A 12,876-nucleotide genomic window follows, 5' to 3' on the forward strand; every position below is an offset into this window, starting at 1 on the left:
AATAAATTTAAAAATCTTAAAAAAAAAGAAAGAAAATCAGAAACATGTCTACACAAAAACCTGAATGTTAATATTCACAGCAGCATTACTCATAACAGCCAAACAGTGGAATCAATCCAGATGTCCATCATCTGACAGAGAAATAAAATGTGCCATATCTATGCAATGGAATATTATTTGGCAATAAAAAGAAATGAAGTATTGACATATGCCACAACATTGAAAACATTATGCTAACTGAATAAAGCCAGTTTAAGAAGGTCACAGATTCCATTTATATGAAATAATGTCTAGAATAGGCAAATCCACAGTAACAAAGGGTAGACTTCCTTTCCATCCTTGTCAAATTATTGAACCAAGATGCTCTAGTATCTTGCAGATTCCAGAGAAGGCCAAGTAGAGACCTGGGCTTTTATCCCTGCCACATGGTAAGCAACCAAGCCCGCATGGTGGCAGCAGACACCACAGGCGGAGCCTAGACTTGCAGCAATCACAGGAGAACCCTCCTCCTCCCTGCTGGGTGATATCAGAGAAGGCCTAGTAGTCAATCAAACATCTCACTACTGAGGAACACTAATAGGCCACTCTATCCCTCATGATACCAGTGGAAGCCATGGCAGGCAGTATCAAGGCACTCCAACACCTCCCACAGGTAAGCACCAGTGAGGTCTAGTGGACAGCTGGAACTCCCACTGCTAGCCAGCAGCAATGAGCATCAATGGAAGCAGTTTGGGAACCTGTGCTTCTACACCGACCTGGCAGTAACGAGATGCCACCTTTCCCTTCCCCTACCAGAGACAGAGAGAGGTATCAGAGGAAGCCAGATAAAACAGAAGGTTTAAATAAAATCCAGAGACTCATAATATAATACCCAAAATGTATAGGTTTCAATAAAAAATTACTTATACCAAAAACCAGAAAGACATCAAATAAATGCAAAAGGATAATGAACAGATGCCAACAATGAGATGACAGATTGTTAAAATTTTCTGACAAGGACCTGAAAACAGCCATCATAAAAATGCTTCAACAGCAATTAAGAACATGCTTGAAAAAACTGGAAAAATAGAACATCTTGTCCAAGAAACAGAAAGTGTCAGTAAAAAGAAGAAAGATAAGACCTAAAAAAAGAACCAAACAGAAAGTGTAGAACAAACAATAGCTGGAATAAAAAACTCAGTGGATGAGCTCAAGAGCAGAATGTAGGAAATAGAAAAAAAGAATCTTTAAGCTGAAAGACAGGATAGAAACCGTCTAATTTTGGTGTAAACAACAGAGAAAATACACTGTAAACAATGAACAGAGCCTCAGGGAATCTGTGGAACCACACCAAAAGATCTATCACTTATATCATCAAGTACTGGGAGGAAAGAGAGGGAGGGCAGGGATGAAAAAGCACTCATTAAAGTAATGGTTAAAGCTTCCCAAATTAGGCAAAAAAAAAAAAATCTTACAGATTCAAGAAGTTAGTGAACCCTGAAACAGAGTAAATTCAGTGGAGAAAATAACAAAAATAAACAACAAAATAAATAAAAGCTGGGTGGTTTATTTGTTTGTTTGTTCATTTGTTGAAAAGGCCAATAAAACCGATGAAACTCTAACTAGGATCACCAAGTAAAAAAAAGAGAAGACATAAGTTACTAACATAAGGAATGAAAAGGGACTATTACAATGGATCCCCCGGACCTTAAAAAAATAAAGAATATTATAAATAATTCTATGCCCGCAAATCTGATAACTTTGATTAAATAGGCTAACTCCTTTAAGGACAATCTAACAAAACTAACTCTAGATAAAACAGGTAATCTAGGGGGGAGAGAAATAAATAAATAAACAGTATATATATATATATATATATATATGAGAAATAAACAGTATATATATATATATATATATATATATACACACACACACACACACACTGTTTATTTATTTATTTCTCAATCTTCCCAAACAGAAAGCACCAGGCCCAGAAGGTTTCACAAGTGAATTTTGGCAAACATTTAAATAAGAAATAATGCTGGTTCTTTAGAAGTTTCTGGTCAAGATGAAGGCATAAGTAGATACTATTCACCTCATTGTACAACCATAAGAAGGAACACAACTAAAAATGAAAAACACCCACAATTCCCAGAAAAATCACGCAGAACTGTATGGAAGTCTGACAGCCAAGGATTAAAGAAGCTATATTCATCCAGAGGGGTAGGAAGGGCTGAGGCAGGGTATCCGGGAAAAGAGGACTCAGTGTGGCAGGAAGCAAGGGTGGAGAGGCTGTGAGGCAGTGGCGGCCTGCGGGATGGGCAGCCCCACATTCACGTGTGGTGGATAAAAATCACCCTGCGAGCAAGCCAGCTCAGCCCCAGGCCAACTGCCCAGCACCAGGGGAAAAAGAAAGTCTCATTAAATCCTGGCTGTAAACCCAGTGAGGGTTGGGGCAGTGGAAGAAACTGCCGATGTCTCAGGAGAGCCCAAAACACACACAAACCCTCCCTGGCTGCTGTGGCTCAGTGGAGTGTCAGCCTGAGAACCAAAGGGTCCATGGTTTCATTCCTAGTCTAGGGCACAAGCCAGGGTTGTGGGCCAGGTTCCCAGTAAGAGGCATGTGAGAGACAACCATACAATAATGTCTTTCTCCCTCTCTTCCTCCCTCCCTTCCCCTCTCTAAAAATAAATAAATAAAATCTAAAAGAAAATAAAAGAGCATGCAAACCTGCCCACCCACCCTGGGAACTACAACCACGACAGCAGCTAGAGGGGCGGCAGTCACATGCAGGAAGTGGGTGAAGTGACTAGAAATGGGGCGAGGGCCAGGCAAGCCCCCAGAAGTCAGCCAGCAGGGGCACTGTCCCCTCTTTGACCCCTCTCAAACACACAGAGCCACGGTTGCCCCACCTAGGTGAATATCCAGGGGTCTGCCCCACACTACTTAACAGGTACCCTAAAACAACCAAAGGAGCTCTACCTAGTACACAGACACAGGGAGGCAGCCAAAATCAGGAGACAAAGAAATATGGCCCAAATGAAGAAACAGGACCCCAGGAAAAAGAACTAAGCAATGCAGAGATAGCCAACCTATCAAATGCAGAGTTCAAAACACTGATGGTCAGAATGCTCAAAGATCTCATTGAATATGGCAGAAGAAATGAAGGCCCTCCTAAGGGAAATAAAGAAAAATCCACAGAAATCCAACAGTGAAGGGAAGGAAGCTGGGATTCAAATCAATGATTTGGAATTTAAGAAAGAAGTAACATTCAACCAGAAAAAAATGAAGGAACAAGAATTTAAAAAAACGAAGGGAATTTAAGAAGACTCTGGGACATCTCCAAAAGGGCCAACATTGGAATCGTAAAGGTGCCAGAAGGATAAGAGAAAGAACAAGAAATTGAAAACGTATTTGAAAAAATAATGAAAAAAAAAAAAAAAAAACTTCCCTAATTTGGCAAAGGAATTAGACATACAAGTCCAGGAAGCACAGAGAGTCCCAAACAATTTGGATCCAAAGACAACCACACTGAGATATATCATAATTAAAATACAAAAGATTAAAGATAGAGAGAAGATCTTAAAAGCAACAACAGAAAGGCAGAGAGTTATCTACAAAGGAGTTCCCATAAGACTATCTGCTGACTTCGCAAAAGAAACTTTGCAGGCAAGAAAGAACTGGCAAGAAGCATTCAAAGGGATGAAAAGCAAGGACCTACAGCCTAGATTACTCTATCCACCAAAATCATTGTTTAGAAGTGAAGGGCAGATTAAGTGCTTTCCAGATAAGGTAAAGCTAAAGGAGTTCATCATCACTAAGCCCTTATTATATGAACCGTTAAAGGGACTTATTTAGGAAAAAGGTAAAAAATATGAACATTAAAATGACAACAAACTCACAACTATCAACAATTGAATCTAAAAAACAAAACCAAACTATCCAAACTATAACAGGAATACAATCAGACATATGGAGACCATTTGGAGAGTTATCAGCTGGGAAAGAAAAGGGGGAAAACAGGGGAAAAGGCATAGGGATTTAGAAGCGTAACTGAGTAGGTACAGAATAGACACAGGGATGTTAAGAACAGTATAGGTAATGGAAAAGCCAAAGAACTTACATGCACAACCCATGGACAAGACCTAAGGTGGGAGGATCGCTGGAGGGAAGGGGGGAACCAGGCAGAGGGGGACAAAAGGGAAATTTGAGATAGTTGTAATATCATAATCAATAGAATATACTTTAAAAAAAGAAATAATGCTAGTTCATTAAAATCTCTTCCAAAATATGGAAGAACTTCCTGACTCATTGTATGAGGCCAGCATCACCCTAACACCAAAACAAGAAAAAGGCATAATTAGAAAGGGAAATTATAGACCAATATCTCACATGAACATAGAAGCAAATTCTTCAAGAAAATATTAGCAAATCAAATCCAACAAGGTGAAAGAATCATATACCATGTCCAAATGAAATTTATGCAGGTATGCAAGGCAAGTTTGACATTCAATAATCAATTAATGAAATTCACCACATGAACCTGGCTACAGAAGAAAAACCGTATGATTATATCAACAGATGCTGAAACAGTTTTGACAAAATTCAACACCCATTTATGATTAAAAATTAAAAACTCTCAGCAAATGAAAAGGAGGAAGAGAAAGGGAAGGAGGAGGGGGAGGGGAAGAGAAAAACCTCCTGGAGCTAGTAAGAGGTTATGGCAAGTTTGCATGACACAAGGTTAATACACAAAAGTCAATTTCTTTCTTTCTTTCTTTTTTAATTGCTTTCTTATGCAGCAGCAAGAAACTGAAATTTGAAATTAAAAACACAACATCAGTTACATTGCATAAAAAAATGAAATACTTTGGTATAAACCTAAAAAATATGTACAAGAGTTATATGAGGAAAACTACAAAGCTCTGATAAAAGAAATCAAAGGAGATTCAAATAAACAGAGAGACTGCCTATGTTCATGGATAGGAAAACAATATTATTAAGATGTCAAATTTTCCCAACTTGATCTAAAGATTCAGTGAAAAACCAACAAATTATTTTGCGGATATCAAGAAACTAATCCTAAAGTTTATAGAGTAAGGCAAAAAACAAAACAAAATAAAAAACAAAAAACTCAGAACAGCCAACTCAATACTGAAGGAAAAGGATAAAATTAGAAGACTGCCACCATCCAATGTCAAGACTTATTATAAAACTACAGTAATCAAGACAATGTGGTATGTACAAAAATAAGTCAATGAAACAAAATAGAGTCCAGAAATACATACACATAAGATATAGTCAACTAATCTTTGACAAAAGAACAAAAGCAATTCAATGGAGAAAAGACAGCCTTTTCACCCAATGGTGCTAGAACCACTGGACAGCCACATGCAAAGTAAAACAAAAAATTTAGATATAGACCTTTCACCTTTCATAAAAATTACCTCCAAATGGATCACAGACCTAAAATGTGAACTAAAAAACTATTATGAAATATTATCTTCCAGAAGATATTAATATTATCTTCTGGAAGATAATATTAGAGAAACTCTAGGTGAGCTGGGCTTGGAGAAGACTTTTTGTATACACCACCAAAGGTGTGATCCATAAAAGAAGAAACTGATACGTTGGACTTCATTAAAGTTAAAACTTACGCCCTATCTACACTGAAGATGGCTGCCAGGCAGCAGCTCCTGACCAAAGGAAAGAAAGGAGTGGGCTGCTACCTCCTGGCCTAAATGAAAGGTAAGTTGAGTTTCATTCTGAAGATGAAGACACATTGGAGAACTCTGGACTTAATTTACAGGAAGATCAAGAAGATGGGACCATTACAAAAACAGAGATCTCAGATTTCCCTAGAGATGGACCAAACACTGAAGCAGAGGAAAAAGTAAATGCGTATGAAAAGTGTCCTGCTGGAATGTCCTTACATATGTGGAATAAATTTCAACAATTGTATAAAAATACCCCAAACAGAAAACCTCAACTTCAAAATTCAGAAGGGAAAAGAAAATGCTCCAGAAAAGGTAAACTGAAGAATGAAGAAGAAACTCAGTGAACAGTCCTCACAAGGAAAACCCAGTGGACGGAACTTACTTCGCATTTTAGAGTCAATGACAGTTTGAAGCCCCTGTTAAAAAGAAGAGAAAACAACAAACAAACGAGAAGCACAGACCGGCTGTGGAAGAGTGGAACACTGAGAAGGCTAAAGAACTCAGCAACCAGCCAGCTATCCAAAAGACTGGTATAAAAACTGCCAAAGCAATCGCCTGCCATAACTTCATAAAAGCCAAAAAGGAAGCTGAAAGTTCAGACTGCTCCAAAACAGATGAGATTTGCATAGGAATGTAAAGCAGAGATGGGAAACCGAAAGCAACTGGGATGTACGCAATTTGCCAGAGTTCTTCAAGACTTTGTATCTTTTCTTGACTTTTTACTTGAGTATTCAATGTCTAAATTGACTGAAAAAATAAGCATAACATTTGGGAGTTGACTATCAAATCTTTTCAATCTTTTTCAAAAGAGTTCATCCAGTGAATGGAATGGAGTGTTCTGTTACATGTACAAGGAATCTAAGCACATATGCAGGGTAAAAGATAGGATTTATTTATTTATTTATTTATTTATTTATAGAGACTTACAGTATAAAATCTATTTTAGTTTTTATCCATTTGGTATAGCATAGTCAATGAACTCCTTGTACTTTTTAAAATCTGTATGCAGCCTGCACTTATTCTGGAATTGTGCTTTTAAGATCTAGTTTACAATGGATTAGTCCTAAGTGTAAGGAAGTCTTAATTGATACTGTCTTTATAAATGACTTTATCTTAATGTTATAAAACTAATTATTGGTTCTTTCTTGGATGCAGTACAGTTGATATTTCACAATCACATAATAAAAGCCAATGGTTAATTTTAGTGTACCTTCAGATAAAATACTATCATTTTAAAAAGGATGGAATTTTTTAAAAAACTTATGCACTACAAAAATCACTATCAAGAGAATAAAGACAAGCCACAGCTGGGAAAAAAAAATTGAAAACCACTTATCTGATAAAGAAGTAGGATCCCAAAATATATAAAGAACTCTAAAAACTCGACAATAAAATGAACAACCCAATTAAAAAATGGGCAAAAGTTCTAAACTGTCACCTCACCAAAACAAATAAACATCTGGCAAATAAGCATATGCAAAGATGCTCAACATCATGTCATTAGGGAATTACAAATTAAAACAACAATTAGATATTACTACACACCTATTAAATTACTAAAAATCCCAAACACTAACAATACCAAGTGCTGGCAAGGATATGGAGCAAAAGAAATTTTCATTCATTGTTAGCAGCCATTCAAAATGTGCTCAGTCAATTTAGAAGACCATCCGACAGTTTGTTGTAAAAGTAAAACATAGGCTTACTATATGATCCAACAATTGCCCTCTAGATATTTACCCAGATGAGTTAAAACTTATGTCCACAAAAAACCTACACATGAACCTCTACAGCAGCTTTATTCATAATTGCCAAAATTTGGAAGCAACCAAGATGTACTTCAATAGGTTAACAGGTCAACTGCGTTGTACCTGAACAACATAGTCTTCTTCAGTGTTCTCAATAAAAAGGATGAGTGATGGAAGATAAGAAGGAAATTTAATTGCATATTGCTAAATAAAAGAAGCCAATCTGAAAAAGCTATATACTATGTGTGTAATTCCAATGATATGACATTCTGGAAAAGGCAAAATTATGGAGACAGTAAAAAGATCAGTGGTTGCCAGGGACTCCAACAGAGGGGGTAAAAGATGAATAGGTGGAACAAGGTACTTTCGGACCAGCGAAAATATTTTGGATGACACTGGTAGATACACAACACTGTGCAACTGTCAAAACCCACAGATCGTACAACTCACAGAGGGAACCTAATGGAAACTATGGACTTTAGTTAGTAATACTGTATTAATACTTACTAAACAATTATAACTAACAATTAGAATGTGCCACTCTAATGTAAGACGGGAACAACAACAAAATTGGGGGGCAGAAGAGAAGTGGGAACTTTATGCATTTTATGCACAGTATTTCTGTAAACCTAAAACTACTCTAAATAATAAAATTTATTTTTATATTTCCCAAAAAGTTGACTTTATTGGATGTTCATTTAATAAAACAAATCTTGGACACATTCTACCAGAGATACAATCAATTTTGTTAAATAAGTTTTTTAACTCATTTTTCCATAAAAATATTTTCCACTTAAACCTATGAAACCATGGTTTGAATTTTATTCAGACTCCCTTTTAATTCAAATACCTTGCCAGAATTTGCCTCCAGATAAAATCTGAAAACCTACCCCCAGAACGAACATATATGTGCCTATACATGTTTGCATTCATTAAACAGAACCACTCTGGGTTCTATCACCCACCGCTGGGGGGGTGGGGGGGACAAAATAAACAAAAACCATGACGTCCAATGCCAAAGTCTTATGAAAAGGAAAGGAACTATTCATTCAAAAGTTATAGAGGATTAAAATAATGACAGAATTTTTCCATTAAATCCCACTCCCTTAAAAACAAAAGAAACAACCACACACACACACACACACACAGTCCTGCCTCTCCTTGCCAAGTCAGGCCACTCAGAGGTACCATCTCTCAGGAATAGAAATAGAAGTCTGTAGCTTAGCTAGGCAGATTCCCTTTTTAATGTTCCAGCTCCTCCCAGTTGTCCATGTTCAGCTAGGCTCCTGCTCCTAACCCAAAATCACCTGGCCCCTCTGGATGGCGGGCCAGTGAGGGTCCTTCCACATCCTTTCAAATGCATGGCCAAGACAGATTCCAAGCCACATGGTCAAGAGTATTTTTCCTTCCCAGGCCACACAGTTAAGAGAGCATGGCTGCCCTGCACCTGAGTTTAAATATTCCTGGGACAGAGCTTCCTCCATTACCCCATTTCCAACTCCTCCCACTAAGGATGACACCAGCCAGTACTCCGCTCTCTTCTCCCTTTCTCAGCTGCCACTGTTAGTTCCAGCAGGCTGGGTCCAATGACGTAGGAACTGCCTTCAAGCTGAGGGAGCAGGGCAATAACCAAGGGACCACCTTCAGCAGCCCTGTGGGTCAGAGTCACACCCATCGCTCTGGCTCTGAGAGAGGCAGGCACAGCTATCAGCATTACTAAAACACTGGCCAAGTTCTTTAGATATGCAAAGTAACCCTTACGGGCCCTGTTCAGCTACCCTTCCCCCCAGCCAGGTGAGTGGAGGACTTCTCATTTGGGGACCTCCATATTCCCTGTTATGTTCATACACAATTACTGCGTTATAAATGCATGTGCCCTTCTTTCCTGGTGGTTGTCAACAGTGCCAATAAATACTTTCCTTGATTTTCCATAACATAAACCTTAACGAAAGAACAAGCCTAGTAAACTCTTGCCTCTGTCCTCAGATATATACTAATTAAAACTGTAACAAAAAAATCCATTCATTAAGTAAACTGAATAGGTTACTTATCCCACATAAGCTGATAGAAACCTTTAAAAGGAAAGAGTCAGCATCTCTATCTGATTCACAGAGAATGAGGAAACACAGACTCTCAGTGAGACGTGACCTTGTTGAAGGAATGGGCATGGAAAATGACTTGTGGCAGTTGTGTGGAAAGTACTTTATAGCTATCATTTCTCACCCAAATGCTTTTTTCCTCATCTCTGAAATACTGATTCTAAACAGATGGCATGATCTGTTAAAGACATTCAAGCCAAGAAAACAAGCAGAAAAGCTTATTTCCAATCATCATTATATTTGACTGGAAAACTCTATGAAATATGAAACGTTGCTAATCAATTTCTGAACGAAACAAATATTTAATGAAGAGCCTACTATGTGCTTCTGGATGAATGAGGAGTGGTCTCTGCTGTCTAATAGCTTGGATCTAATGGAGACAAAAGCCATTTTCCCCTGCCAACCCACTGTACAAACAGAGACTAAAGTCCATGAGTTTACAGAAAAAAGAACCAAGGAGCAATCTGCTTTCTTGCCAACAATGTGATCAGGAAGCCCCAGGGTATTTTTACAACACTGAGGAAAGAAATATGTAAAATCTTAGGAAGCAACCTTTTCAACAAAGAGATAAGGGTTCAATATCCTTAACTTGAACTTTTGCACAGAATATATAAACTGAATTCTACCTGGGCAGCGGAAAAAATAAAATTATAATAATAATTTAAAAACACCTCTTCAGAGAACACAGAGACACACCAATCTGCTCTACTCCAGGGTACTGCCCAAATAAGAATATGTTTTCTAAAATCAAAGAACGAAGGATACAAGTTAATATAAATTCTAAACTAACACAGGAAGGCATGTGTGTAGTGTGTTTGTGTTACGGTCCATGTGCAGAAACTGGCCCATTTACAGAAACACATCAAGTCATTCAAAACGAACATTGTTGGCTTGGATTTCTGACGAGGAGAGTAAACACACCCTGCCCAGGGGATCTGGTTCTGGTCCTTTCCAATGCATCTAAGGCAAGTGCTCGAATATCCTAGTCTCCCATTAAGTATCTTCTAATAGGTTTCTGGGTTCTATTTGGCTATTTACTCTAAGTATAGTTAATGTCACACGTGTTACCTCCGATGAATCACTTTTACTTGGATTTTAGGGATTTTTATACAACACTCTCTTATCTGAAAATCACTGATACATTCATCTATTCGCAAGCGCACACACTCCTATTTATGGGTATTTACAGGGGCACGGATGAGTAATGTTAAAGATTCATTTCAGAATGACATGATATAATAAAGGAAACAATTCTGTTCTCACAGATCACATTGGAGCTAAAAAGCCTTAGGCAAAAGTTCTCAGAGCTTGGTCCAGAAAACCATGAGGGTTCCTGAGACTGCTTCATAGTCTGTGGCATCGAAAATATTTTCATAATAATACTAGGCCATTATCTCCCTTTCCACCCTCATTTTCTCCTAACTGTATAGTACAGTTTTACAGAATCTACAAGATTTGTGATATCACAATAGATTGAGTGCAGAAGTAAATGTGAAAATTCATTGGTCTTTCATTAACCTAGACATTATCAATAGATAAATCCTAAGTTCTATGAGGTCTTTACAATTTTTAAGAGTATAAAGAGGTCTTCAGACCAAAAAGTGTGGGGCATACTCATCCACATTAGTTTCCCCACCAAAACTGAAAATAATTAATAATCTGAAAAAAATTGGCAGTTGTCCTATAAGTCAACAAATATGCTTTTAAATGTCATGTATAAGTTGTTTCTATTGCACCTGCACCTACTCGACCACTAAGAAAGGGAAAAATTTCCTTAGAAAATATTTAATCCAATCCATTAATTTCATAAATTCCATGTCACTCTCAGCTAGAACGCAGGTCCAGCTAGGGAGCAAACTGTGTATCATAATAAAATGCACAGGAGTTCTGCTTCTGGTATAAGAGAATGAGCCCCCGACAAACTGGCTCCCCACAAGTAACTCCTATAAACTCTAGATAAAATACTAACAGCTACTACTTGAGGCTTCTGGAGAGATCAGAGAGACTCAGAACCTAGGGTAGGCAATCAAAACACAGAGCCAGCTCCCCCTTTTCTGTGGCTTTGCAGGTGGCTACACCTGTGGCTTTCTGCAGGTGGCTACAGTGGTACACCAGCAGAAAAATGGCTTTCTGCTCTCCGGCCAGAGGCATCATCAGGAGGAGAGGCGAGGCACCAAGGGCACCAGAATGCAGGACTCCAGGGACCAGGTCCCTGTTCTGTTTAAATACCATGGAGCCCCTGACTGAACCCTCAGCAACACACACATGCACACATGTGTGGCAAGTTCCCATGCTTTCTGGGCTTCAGGGTAAAAGGACTGAACTAAAATCTGAGCCTAACCAAGTTACCATATTTTGCCACATATAATGTGCACCTCTTCCCCCAAATTTTTCAGGGAAAAAAGGATGCACATTATAAATGGGCAGTGCTAATTCTGTACCTATGTAAATGTTTTTCACTCTTTTATTCTTATGCATTAAAAGTATAACTCTAGAAACCAATAATGATATCCATATGCAAAATAATACCCTGGAATATGATCATCAGTTTTATATACAAATAAAAAATTGAATTAAAAATTAAAACAAAACATTTTTTCCTGAAAGTTTGGGCCAAAAATGTGGATGTTTATTATACATGGCAAAAATACAGTAACTACCTGCTGAAATAAAAACTTCTCCATTCTTTAGAGTGAAGGAAGAAAATCCAGAGATTCTGCGCAATTATATACGCGATGTCCCAGATACCATACATTATTACCCAATATATGAAGAGCCAGGAAAATGTGCCTTACTCTCTAGAGAAAAGACAACCAACATAGGCCAACTTCAAGATGGTCCAGATGTTCGTAATATTAGACAGAAACTTGAAAGCCACTATTTAAATGTGCTGAGTAAGAATAAGTAGCATATTCTCATAATGCATAAAAAGAGAATTAATATCACCCTGACTGGTGTGGCTGAGTTGATTAGGTGTCCTCCCACAAAGTGAAAGGTTCCTGGTTCAATCCCTGGTCAGGGCACATGCTGGGTTGCGGCATGTATACAATGAACATTTCTCTCTCTCTCTTTCTCCCTCCCTACCCCTCTCTAAACATAAATAAATAAAATCTTAAAAAAAAAAAAGATAGGAAACCTCAGCAGAGTACTAAAAAATATTAAAAATCCAGGAGCCTTCTGCTTCTGGTCAAGATGGACTAGGAAACAGGAATGCTGCCCAGGTAATTTTGTCAGGCCACCACAATCCTAACACCAATCTGATAAAGTAACTTAAAATAATGCATCCCAATATCCCTAATAAGTATAGGCACAAAAATCCTTAAATTATTACC

The 12,876-nt window shown here is 37.9% G+C and overlaps 1 protein-coding gene across 2 annotated transcripts in view; it reads right to left on the reverse strand.

Annotated features, from left to right (window-relative positions):
• Window positions 1–12,876, reverse strand: part of UVRAG (UV radiation resistance associated) — a 297,199-nt gene that overhangs the window by 153,184 nt on the left and 131,139 nt on the right. The gene's annotated exons all lie outside the window — the stretch shown is intronic.

The sequence above is a fragment of the Phyllostomus discolor genome, chromosome 6 (assembly GCF_004126475.2).
Source record: "Phyllostomus discolor isolate MPI-MPIP mPhyDis1 chromosome 6, mPhyDis1.pri.v3, whole genome shotgun sequence".
NCBI classification, from domain to species: Eukaryota; Metazoa; Chordata; class Mammalia; order Chiroptera; family Phyllostomidae; genus Phyllostomus; species Phyllostomus discolor.